Source organism: Myotis brandtii, unplaced genomic scaffold (assembly GCF_000412655.1).
Source record: "Myotis brandtii unplaced genomic scaffold, ASM41265v1 scaffold179, whole genome shotgun sequence".
In the NCBI taxonomy this organism is placed as follows: Eukaryota; Metazoa; Chordata; class Mammalia; order Chiroptera; family Vespertilionidae; genus Myotis; species Myotis brandtii.
The window spans coordinates 8,003,178-8,015,834 of NW_005356635.1; the positions used below are offsets into that span (position 1 = coordinate 8,003,178).

General features: G+C 32.6%; 1 long non-coding RNA gene across 1 annotated transcript; it reads left to right on the forward strand.

The window, feature by feature from the left end:
* Nucleotides 1-6,580: 6,580 nt before the first annotated feature.
* LOC106725639 lies at nt 6,581-10,424 on the forward strand. The gene is made up of 2 exons (XR_001361564.1): nt 6,581-6,663; nt 9,846-10,424. It is a non-coding gene; the product is annotated as an uncharacterized LOC106725639 (long non-coding RNA).
* The last annotated feature ends 2,233 nt before the right edge of the window (nt 10,425-12,657 follow it).

Genomic DNA, 12,657 nt, shown 5'->3' on the forward strand with positions numbered 1-12,657 from the left:
TTTCAGTTAAAACCAACACCTTTGGGTTCATATGCAATATTGATACTGATCAATTGGACAAAATATTGCTAATGAATTAAACCTTTTAAAGTTCATAAAAGCTCCTTAAGATTTCTACTTAATTTCAAGATTAATAACCTTTTTCTTTAACCTCAATTATTAGCTTTCATATTCGATACTTTTTATTCATCTCAAAATATGCATCTATTATTATCTAAAGATTTTTAAACTATGTTTTTGCCCTAGTTAATACTTAGATTTCATTTTTTGAATATGAGCGAAGTTTTATGGAAAGGATAATCTTTTGAAGTCAGAATTGAAAGAAAAAGACATTGTACTGCCTTTCTATGATGATGACTTTTAGCTTAATTTTTTATGTTATTCTGATTCTCTAAACTATACTTTTAAAAATAAACATTTTGCTTAGTAATTAATAATATCTTATTACTGCTTAGAATGTGAAAACATAACAAAAATGATAATTAATGCATGTAATTTCTCTTTTATAGTTTGATATATAATTTTGAAGAAGAATTTCACCTTTATCTAGGTTATGTATAGTCAAATCACATAAATTAGAATAGTTTAAAGTATCTAGTAAATAAAGTTTATCTATATATTTATACAAAATAATATAAGTGTCAGTTAATATTAGAGAACATTTAAAATGCAATAGCAATATCTTTCTACTTTATGAATTGGTTTCCACTCAATTGCAGCAGATTTACTTTTAAGTACAGCTACAAGTTCTCAATCAATTTTTACGGTTTAAATATGTTGTACTTTGACTATAGATATCTACACATATATGCCTGGAGAGATTCACAGTTAAAATTGCACTAGCAGCAACCTGCAGTTTTTCATACAAAAGCCAATGATACAGAGCTGTGGGAAAGTTTGATAAAACAAACTCTAAGACTCACAACTTAAAAGCTTAGATTTTCCTTCTCCCACCCCATAATGTTGACCTTGGTCTTGTCTGTTCCTTTCTAATTGTTTGAACTGCATTCTCCTTCATGGATGATGGTTTCTTATTAAATTATTTATTGATGTGGCTGACACTAGTTGAATAGATTCATTAAATTTCAAAAGTTGTTGGAGTCTAGTTCACTGGCAAAAAAATCCTATTTAAACTTTTTAAAGGACAAAAAGCATCATCTTTGTTTTTTACCTCTTTTAAAGTATTTAATAAAGCATGAAAAGATATTACATCAATCCTACTAAAACACAAGGGAAAATGAATGATGTTACTGTAAATCTTTACATCAATCACACCCAATACTTTAGAAAACAATATAGTTTTGTTTGCATTTCAGAAGTGACAAACAACTCTTGTGACTGGCTTAACATAGTCACTTTCTATTAGTCAAGACTAGAAGCTAGTCAGAATTAAAATGTGGCTCTGCGTTGCTAGGCAGCAGAGTTGTCTTGACATGGTGGTTAGTTTCCTTTTCACTGAATGACAACAGTGAAATGAAAGAAGTTTTGAAAAACTTGATAATGGTTTTCAAAGGAGGAGGATAATTGGTAGAGCTCACTTGTGCAGCACTGTGGGGAAACTTTCAGGCGGCCATGAGAGGGACTGTCACTAAAAATTTAAACTCTTGTACACAAACTTGACCTAGAATCTTCTCCAGGCTTCGGCGGTTCATTTCAGAACGCCCCTCTGAGTCCAAGGGGTGTTGGATGAAAGCATTAAGACAGATGGGTAAAAAGCCCAAAGGAAGAAAAGAATCAATAGTTGTGATTTAATCCATTGGTGAAAGGGAGGAATTAAGCAAAATCGTAAAAATGAGAAATGTGTAAAAGAACTTTAGTTAACACCTTTAACACAAATGTTTTCATTGCAGTTAGTTGCAATTGAGCAGACACTCAAATCAAATGTAGAAAATAAAGGTAAAAAACGTTGATTTCCTGCGCAAGGGGTAAAATAAAAGCCCCGATTTTATTATTTTTAGTATTCTCCAGTTCCATTCAGAAAAATATCGTTGACATAACTCCCAAAACATCTGATAATAATTACAATTTAAGCTTTTGTTGTCTGTAGTAATAATCAAATATAGCATATATTTAACAAAATGCAAACAAAACAAAAAAACACCAAGCAAACAAAGAGCACACACAGAAAATACATTGCTCACTATTGCATCTGAAACTACCTAATGCAATAGCATTTTGTTTAGCCACCTTTGCTATTAATTTACCCAGAATTTAAAAAACTGAGCAAAATGGACTCATGTTGAAAGAAAGGACCAATTAGTGTTGGATTAACATTCATGGTTATTTACAGTTGTTTTTGTACTTGTTCTTGTGCTCTGACTTCCTAAAATTTCACAACCCAAAGATTTAGAAAAATGGGGTTGTTTAGACGCAAAGTGCAATGAAGTGGCTGTGACCATTGTGTAGACACCACCTCTCTCATTATACCCTCTCAATCAACACTCAGTACACAGGAAACCGCAATAAAGCCCATCTGCCACGGTTAATCTGCAGGCAGACCCACACCTATGTCTATGCCCCTTACTCTATAGCCTTATTATTCTCAGATCCAAAGCTTCATAAGAGATCAGCCAAAGTCCATTAAAGTAAATAATAGCTAGAAATGACAGGCTTAGCAAAGATTGGGAGGAAGTTGAAGACCAATCTGAGCTCTGAGCTCTGATTAATAGAGAAAAGCATTAGGAGAAAAGGGGAGAAAAATGACCTCAGCCTGCTCCAAAGAATTCCTGAACCTTCGTTGTTAGGGCAAGTGCTACCATCTGAGACATTAGTGATCCTTGAATTTCCTTCACTTTGATGCAGCTCAAATGGGAAAATTTTGAAGGTTCAGCAAGGCCCCAGACCTCAGCTGGAAAGCTGTCTGGAGTCAACCCTGTCAAAATTCTCTTGTGTAAGAGAAAGCCTTTATTAGCTAGATTGCAACAACAACAATAACAACACTCACAAACGCCCTACACATAAGGAGGGGCCTCTGCTAGAGATTGCAGACGCCTTTATTATTTCCTTTCACATAGTCATTTTTTAAAGTCTCCAAACAGATGTAATAAAAATGAAAATTAATGCCTATTAAGTACTAGGTGAATTTAGTCTGCTGGTAGGAAAGTGTGTGTGTGTGTGTGTGTGTGTGTGTGTGTGTGTGTGTGTAGGAGGCAAGTATTTAAATATTTATCCAGTTTCATCTTGAAATATAATATTTATTTTTATTGTACAACATAAAAAATCCTTCACGAGCAGTTCAAAGTTTATTTAATCAAGACAGAATAATAAAATGCTTCAGTTATTTCAACTGTGCATTTTATATAAATTTACCAGAAAAAATCCCAAATTATTTGTAAAAAGAGTTTTCTCTTCATCAATTTAAAAATTATTTTCATATCCTCTGTTTGACAAACTTCCTAATGATAGGAGCCCAGGCTGTGTTATCCCCTACATCTGTGTCTTTTGTCTTCAAATGAAACATTTTTGAATTTTGGAACAGCTCTTAAGAGTCCTTTGAAGAGATATATACCTGGTAGACCTATTTGTGATGAGAAAAAACTCATTTCAAGTCAGTTCTATTCTGAAAAAAATGTATTTTCTTGTAAAAAAAATACCACATTTTTATGAAATGTAGATTAAAATTAGTGTAGTAGAGAAAGCTCAAAACTGTGAAGTTCTTTAAAGTTAGAATTGAAAAATAACAGAGACCCTGCTTTCAAAAATCCCAGTCTGAAGGGAATAAAGCATTTGGTGGAAGCAGACAGGTATTGGGAAAGCCCTAGTGATTTCTCAGGAAGACACTAAAGGTCCAGATGAGGACTTGATGTCAGGAAAGCTCACCTTTGAATGTATTCCTCATTCAAGTTTATGTTGTAGCATGCAATTTTCATAAATAAAATAAAGAGGCAATGTGAAGAACCATGGTTAGAATGATGGTTCTTCAAGGATATTGCTGATGACTTGGCTAATGCACAGTTGATGTGAAAATGGTACAATTTTCATATTTTAATCTTAAGTGGAACAAGAAATGACAATTATGAAAAGACAAAATAGATACCACCAACAGCTGTAATTGCTATCTAGGCTGCTCAAAGATGGGCAAGAGACACAGTAAATCAATATTAAGTTCTTCACAAACACAGGTATCACAAGAAGGACATCATATAACATCATTATAAGCAAATTCTATTACAGTTTGGACAGTTGTAAAGAATACAGCATGAACACTTGGAATGTGAGGCTTAGTTGTACTCTGCAGCTTCAGCTGGTATCTTAGAGGGAAAAATCCCTTGGAATCATGGCTGTGTATTTAGTTAAGTATGCAAACTGTGCAGGCTTCAGTAAGTGAATTTGATCTTCCTTTTTAGAATTTAAAATGTTAAGATTATCAAGGGTTAAATTCTCTGCCATAAGTAATTATAATAAGTTGAAATTCAGTTGTTTTAACACTCTGGGATCTGGGTAAATGCTTTGGTATATAATACTACATCCTAAGATATATTATGTGGTGTTAAAGAATTAAACTGGTGGGTTAAGAATTCAGCTAAACTTAAGAAAATGATTAAAAGGTAAAGGCATTGTATAAATGTAATTAAAAGTGAAAACTGAAACTGCTCAATGCAAGCCTTAGCAATGAAAATGAAATTTTAAAAAGCCAATAGAAAAGGAAACAAACATACAAACATTTGAGGAAAAGATATAAAAAGTAACAAATATGTACAAAGAGTTTAATCATAAAATCAGAAGAAAATACTTGCTTTTAGGATTATAGTTTTTCAGTCTAATACTTTAAATGCTTGTGAAAAAGCAGGTCTGATTTTATACATGTTCCTGGAGATATTTGTTTCCTTTATGGACAATGAAACAACAATCAGCACAACATTTTCTTTATGAATTCTTATTGCTCTTGTGCACTTGTTTATACATTATTTTATGTACTTATAAAAATTGGAGAAGCATATTACATTTCAGTTGAGCATTTAATATTTGTAAGTGAAATAAAATGTTTAAGATCTATTTATTCCTTTATTTTATTACACGTTCCCATACTGAGCATTGTTTGAAATCACAGAATCTTTCACAGCTATACAGACATGCAATAGAAAAGAAATACTTCTCACCGTAATTTTCTAGTTGAGATAGAAGTGCTTTAAATGTGGAACTAAATATGAATGATTTGAGAGTGATTTGAAACCTAAAAATAAATAGTTTATTGATCAAAAATGATCAGAATCAAATACCTTTGGTGTGTGTGTGACAATGAAAACAACAACAAAAATAAATAAAACATCCATGGTTTACTATGTAGTTTTGCATTTTTACCAAATTTTATCTCTCTTGAACATTTCTTTCATGTTATCATTAAATGAAAGACATCCTTAAATTACTTTATTATTTGTACAAATAAAAAATTAAGTGTCCATATAATATAGTTTACATTCCTGTGGAATATGCTTATAAGTAATTATATGCATGCCATTATGTATATTATAGCATAAACTGACCCACAAACATTATCTGAGATAACATGCATAAAGAAGCACCTGGATTTTATGGCCTTAAAAAGGCAATTGAAATTTTAATTTTATTAATGGAAAATAAAACTTTTCATAATAAATTCACTGTGTCAATACATAATAATATTATTCCAAATGCTCTTCATGAATTCGTATAATTGATGTGTTATGAATTTAAATATGAGAAAATGTATTGTTGCCATTAACACTTAAAACGACTATTTTGTGTCCTTGATATCAGAGCAGAATATATAAAATGAAAACTACTTTTCTATCCTTTTACTAAAGACTCAGAATAGGCTATTACTTGCCTTCTACAAAAATAATAATCTTAAAAAAATAAATATATTGCTGAAAAGTTAAGGCTTGTACACTAACCACAAGGTGTCTCCAATCTTCAAATTTTCTAGATTCCCTCCCTTATCACATCTCCATATTTCAAGAGAGTAAACCTACATGATCACATTGAAATATTGGAAACTTTAAAAACACTTTTTCAGATATAAATTAAAAGTGTATATTTTAGAAGAGGCATTATTGAACTTAAATATATACATATGTAATATATATACTGTTATATACAAGTCATAGTTATATATTAAATAATTATGTAGATTATATTATGCTTATAATATAGTACATACTAAATAAGCATTTACCAGTTATTTTATGAGTTTATGTTTGGAAACTGGCCTCTTAAAAACAGTGACAAAATAAAAAATAAAACATTTTAATATCAAAGCTCAGTTTAGTTTATGTATCCATGACTAAGATTTAATTTTTAAATAATTGTATCAGCCACTACAACAAGCTACTCCAAGGGAAAAATTTTTCAGAGTGGACTATACACACTGCAAATATCCACAAATGTAACAAACTCCTGGTTTTTACAAACCAAAGCAATTGGTGAAAAGTAATTACTAAAGCTCATCTCATTATGAAGTATGAATATGTAGCTAAGAATCAATCTCATTTTAGAAATCCCCATTACAGGAAGTTTTTTCTAATTTAGGTCAGTGGTTTGCTTATTTCTCTCTGTACTGAGAGACAAGTGTGTATGTGTGTGTGTGCGTGTGTGTGTGTGTGCGTGTTTAATGGGATGCTGTTTATCCCCCTGTATCTTACCACTCTGTCTCTGGATAACAATCACAGGACCCAGATGCTAAGGGTAAGTGACATTTTCCCACAAGCGGCTTCTGGCTCCTTGGCAGACGTAGTAGGCAGTTGTGTTGGCAGCCTCTGCCCTGCCGCTGGCTCTCTTGTGTGGCTTTGCTGTTGGAGGGATGCCTGGCCTGCCCTGTCCTTCTGGATACCATTTCCCTCTGACAGCCCTTGGGTTTTGTGAAGCTTTACTCTGTGCAAATCCCTTGTGCAATCCCTGGATGAACTCTCTAAAGGCAAAATAGGCCTTTCGTTATGGTTGTGTGTAATGATCTGAATTGCTGGTTCAGGTACTCAGGAGCACCCAAACCCCAAACCAAACTTTTCCAATCTTTGTGGCTAATTTGTTTTCATTTCTGTTCTTGTATTCACCATAAGCACATTGTATCCTAATTTAATTGCCAGTGTGTTGGCCACATAATTTTGCATAAATATTATGCTTTGTGATTTTCATGTTGTAATTTATGTGATTTTAAAGGTCCTTTGTTTCCTCATATTCATTATCATAAATAATTATCAAATATTTTTATCAGATTATGAATAACAACCTAATGAAATATCTCTTGCAAGCAATAAAAGAAGGAATTTTGCAATTTTACCAAATGCAATTGGCTGATGAATTATTTAATGAAATAAAGATCATGCTTTGGATATTGATACTGAAGTAATACTTCATTCCCTGCATGCTTGTAATCTGGATGACATTTTGAAGCATATGCTCAAGTTGTACAAACAAAGGCACACAACAGAGCCAAAGATGGTTTCAAAGACACCAATATAACTGTCTACCACATAATTTGTGAGACATCTCACATGTTTCCTCACAGTGATGTCACAAAAGTAGTCATAAATGTGTATCATGGATTAAATGATTTGTTAGTTTACCATATGCCTGACCACTATCCCTAAGCTAAACAATATTTGGGGGACCAATAGACATTTTTTCTTTATAATCTGAAATATCAATAAAGATCGTGAGTTTTCTAAAAGAAATAAGCACATTTTGCATTGAAATACCTATTCCAGTTAAACCCGGTTGAAATTGATTACTTCCTATTCTGCCATTTTTATTTCATGTGACTGAAAAATCCAGAATTATTGATACTATGTTTTATAGTTTAAAAAGTAATTTGCTACTCATTCAAAACAAAAATGAAGAAATACTGTATAGGTATTATAGGGACCTTCAGATATTAATCTAAAACAATTTCTCATGAAATTTTTCATGTGTTATGTGAAGAAGTAGAAATTATCTGAGGTGCTGTGTGATAATATAAATTAATAAAAATACAATTTAGTAAAAGGATCACTGGAGCCACACAGAGAAATAAAGATCATTATCTTTCCTCAGTGTCTGTGGATCTGCATTGGTAAGTCTTGTTTCTAATGTTGGGTCCTGTCTTAATGCACAGAGTGCATTCTTGTCCAGAGTCTTGCAAACCGGAAGAGAACTAACTCAGTGGAGAAATTATCACATTCCAACATGATTCCAATATTTCCCTCTATTTGATAAATCCATGTTTGGGAGAGCATTTCTAGTCATAATAGCATAAAACCTCAAAGGTTGTTGACAATTGGGTTACTATGAAGTATATACTTGTCTTTTGGTTCATGGGTATACTTTGCTCTTTCTGAAATATAAAACATTTAATAAGCATTTAATGAATCTTCAGAGAGTCTATTGCAAAATTTTGGCTTCTTATTTTCTATGCTATGTAAGAACCCAAAAGTTTGTAATTACATATCTAGATACTACTTGGTATTAATTGAAACCACGTTTTTCTGCTAGTAACTTTTTTGTTTCATAATTATTTACATTATACTGTTTTAGTTTTTCCTTGCACCTGATACATTGTTGGGAATGTATAGTTTTATGTTTGAAAGACCTAAAAACATAATTTTAAATAAGGAACATGTATACCAATAGAGTCCCTGGTAGTGTTCTCCAAAACAATAAACAGAAAGAAAACTAAAACTATTTTTGGCCCTCTTTTTACCAGTAGGTGTCACTGTTGGGATGATATGGTAGTGATCCCAAGCCATATAACCATTTACTTGAAAGATCATACATTGCCTATATAATCCAGACAGTAATTTACTGAGTCATACTAACCAAACTGCCTTATGAAAATTGTTTGGTTAAAATTTTACCTTAAATAAACATGAAACCATTTGAAATATGAAATCACCCTACTGAAAATATACCAAGAATCCTAGAGTACCAGTAAAAGATATCAGTCACTGCAACAAAAAATAACTCAGGCAATATTTGAAGGACACTTTGAGTTGTATGCTGATATGATTGGATTTTAAATAATATTGAATATAAAAACATAAATATTGAATAAAAAGAACAGAATTTGGATTTCATCTTTTGAAAACTTTCAAAGTTAAATGACACTTGTGGAGTCAGGTCATTTTTTTCACAGTGCCAAAAATACCTAGTTTTCTTATACAGAAGCAGATCATATGCATCCTTATCCTAGGAAATACTAAAATAATTTTAAACTTCTGGTTAAAAAAAATGTTTCATTTCCCCACAAAAGTTACTACAAAGAGCAGTGAGGTTACTCTTGCCCTAATTTGATTAAAAAAAAAACAAAAACAAAAAAAAACAGCAACAACAACAAAAACATGCTGCAATGATATCTTCATGTTAAATCACACTTGAGGACAATTTGGTTCATATTTCTTTACTATAAGTAGGAAATCTTGGCAGTACGATTTTGTTTTGCAACTAATCAAAAATACTTTTTGAATGTTTTAGTTTTACCTGAAGATTTTATTTCAATTTTTTGCTAGTTAAGATAAATATTTGTGTATGTGTGTGAATAGTGTACACCATCTAGCCCTCACCCCACACACACAATATTAAGAAATAATTTCCTATTAGAATGGTTTAAATCTTAAACTTACATGAGTATTATGTACAGATTTCTTTTAAGAGATTACCCGTTATTTCATTGTTGAATAATCTTAAAATATCTCAGCATGTTCAAATTCAAGCAGCTCATTCATCAGAGCTTTATGGTCATTTTATTAACTGAAAAACAACCAGTTAGACATGACAACTTTAAAAGTGGCAATGCCATTATTCAATGTTTTGTACAGTTTGTTCTTTGGTGATCCATCTTGTGAGCAACTTTTTTCAATAAAAGCTGAAACTCATTCTCTTGCTTTCTTTTTCAGAACAGTTTGGCATGGACAACTGCACAGAGAGAGATTCACCAGCAGAGGCCTCTCTAGATTTGCCTTCTGATTTTAAGAACGCAGAATCAGCTGCAGTTAATACAGCTACTTGAAAAGAATCTCATTGCATAGGGGAAAAGATCACTCTTTAATGCCCTTTTAAGTTCCATGATGTTGATTAATGTTGCCCTTTACATTAATGATGTTTCAAGTAAAAGAAAACAAATTTAAAATGCATCAATTCTATTGAGGATGCATTAATTAGACAGAGACTTTACCATATGCTGTGGCTGGAGGGTTTGCTGGCCTTTCTCTTGTAGTTACCTGTGTAAAATCCACCCTATCCTCTACATGAATGCCCAAGCTGAATAGCCATTTGAATGCAGGCTTTAGTTTGATTCGCCATACAAGGGGACTGTGTCACTGTGTTTTCTTTCTAGGAGTCACTAAGTGATTTCTATATCAGTTGTCATGGTGATATAGCAAAGCAGGGGAAAATGGGGGCAACTTCAGGCTTTCTCCTCACCCTCTGCACTAAGATGTTGTTAGCAAGCCTAATAAAACGTTGAGCTTTCTCTAGGCCTTCTTTTTGTTCTCTGATTGTCAATAAAACTCATTTTAAGGGTAACAAGGACATCTAAATGTCATCTGTCACAGTGTTAGAGAGATTAAGTTTGTTTAGGGACTTGTGCTGGACAAAAGCCACTATTTGTCCTGCAGATACAAAGCAGTGTTGGCTATCACCACTCTTGATTTAGAAGGAGGCCCAGAGACCATCGAGGAAATATCATCTCAGTTGCAGGTGACAAAGAGGGCTTCTTGACATTACAGCATTAAAAGAACAGAAAATTAATTATGGTTTTGAATGAATCTGCAGTTTTGTTGCCCACACCCCTTTGTAGATACCCCAAGCCTAAGGTCTCCTCTTAGACCAAGGTGCGAAAATAGCTCTTGAAGGCCACAGGCCTATATAAAAACATGACACACACACACACACACACACCTGATCATCCTTGAATAAATGATAAAAGAGGGAAGAAAGGTTTTGCAAGGGAAGTCCAACAATAATATGTGCTGTATTAATTCAGCATTTGCTCAATAATGAGGCTAAATGGAACATACAGATTAATGAAGACATTGTTGTTATTAAAATCAAATCCTGTGGTTCATATGCTTTTCTTAATAATGAACATTGTGGCTATTGGAGAGGAAAAATGGGATTTTTTCCCCATTAATTTGGCACACATCCCAGATCTCATTCAACCAGAACCTATCCTCTGCAAAATGCAGCCCTTGGCCTTTATGTGCTTTAGTCTTTCTATTTTTTTCTGTGTAAATTTGAAGGAAACAATATTTTCTCTTTATGAAAGATTTGAAATTATTACCTGAAGCCAAGGTAATACTTAAATAATTTTACAACTAGTATGTATATTCAAACATAGAGGATGATTGGAAAATACATAAAATTATATGCTTATAATAGGGTGTTCACATCACATCTGTCTGCACTATGAAAACTGGTTCAGCATCTTGGGGCTTTTAGGGTCTGGTCACATCAATGCATCTCAAATACTATCTTATAGGAAATATTTATGGTAGAGATGGCCATTATGTTAAAGTATAGATAAACTGTTATAAATGTTGGGCAATGGTAGATTCTTTATTTGCAATTTATTAGAAGCTGACAATTTGGATATTCATGGAATATGAGTGAAAGCAGAGTCCTATGACTAATTTTCTAATATCCCTGTGGAAACCTCCACATGTGACACAAGTATATTTGCACAAGCACAACACTTGGACAAGAGCTTACATATGAAAGGACAATGATAAAGCCCTCTTGATCAGAGTTCTAGGGTGGAATATCTACATATTCTGTAACTCATGCTTTCTTCAATAAATTTGAAAATTAGACTTTAATCATATTGAAAAGAGGTCTGGGTGTACAGCCATAGATGTTGTAAAATTTCAGCTACCGGACATATTCTATTTTAGTTGTATATTTGGTAGTTTATTATGAAAAAAAAAACTTATAAAGGCCAACATCAGGAATTAGAATTGTCAAAAAACAAAATCAAACACCTCGTGGAAGCTGCACAGTCACAGATCTGCAGGCACGCCTGTAATATTAAACATATGTAACTACTGAAAGGAGTTAAAATTCCTGGAACAAATGACCACCAAGTTCAGTATGATTATTTTTTAAAGATAGAAAGATTTATTCTACACAAACTAATGAAAGCAAATACAACTTGAGATGTTGTTAAATCAATATTATGGGCCTAGATGACTTTTGTTTCGTATCTCAATAGCTTGGTCACTTGTTATTCATTCAGCCTCACACCAGACACCAGTGTTATGAAGGACAATATTCTTGGGGCATTTTGAGTTCAATTTGTGTTTCTCTACTTATGCAGAACATGTGTTGGCATCAGGGATGGTTACAACAGGGGGATCATAATGTAGCATAAAGTTTTAGCATGTTGTTCAGAGATAATTTTCTGTTCCTCAAAACACAATCCTTGGGACAGGTAAAGTAGAGTTCTGATGCACTCTTGAAAGTACTGAAAATATGCTTCCTTCCTAGTTTTTAGTCTCTTATTTTTAATATTATTATAGATAAAAAGTTATCTGGAAGAATAAAAATCAAATCCTTAAAAGTATATTTAGCTTCAAAATAGGCTAACAAAAAGGACTGTTTGTCATTTATACTTAAAGTCATGAGCAAGGTGACTGAGAAAATAGATTGGAGAAGTCCAGTGACCCCCGATATATATATGTGTGTGTGTATATATATATATATATATATATA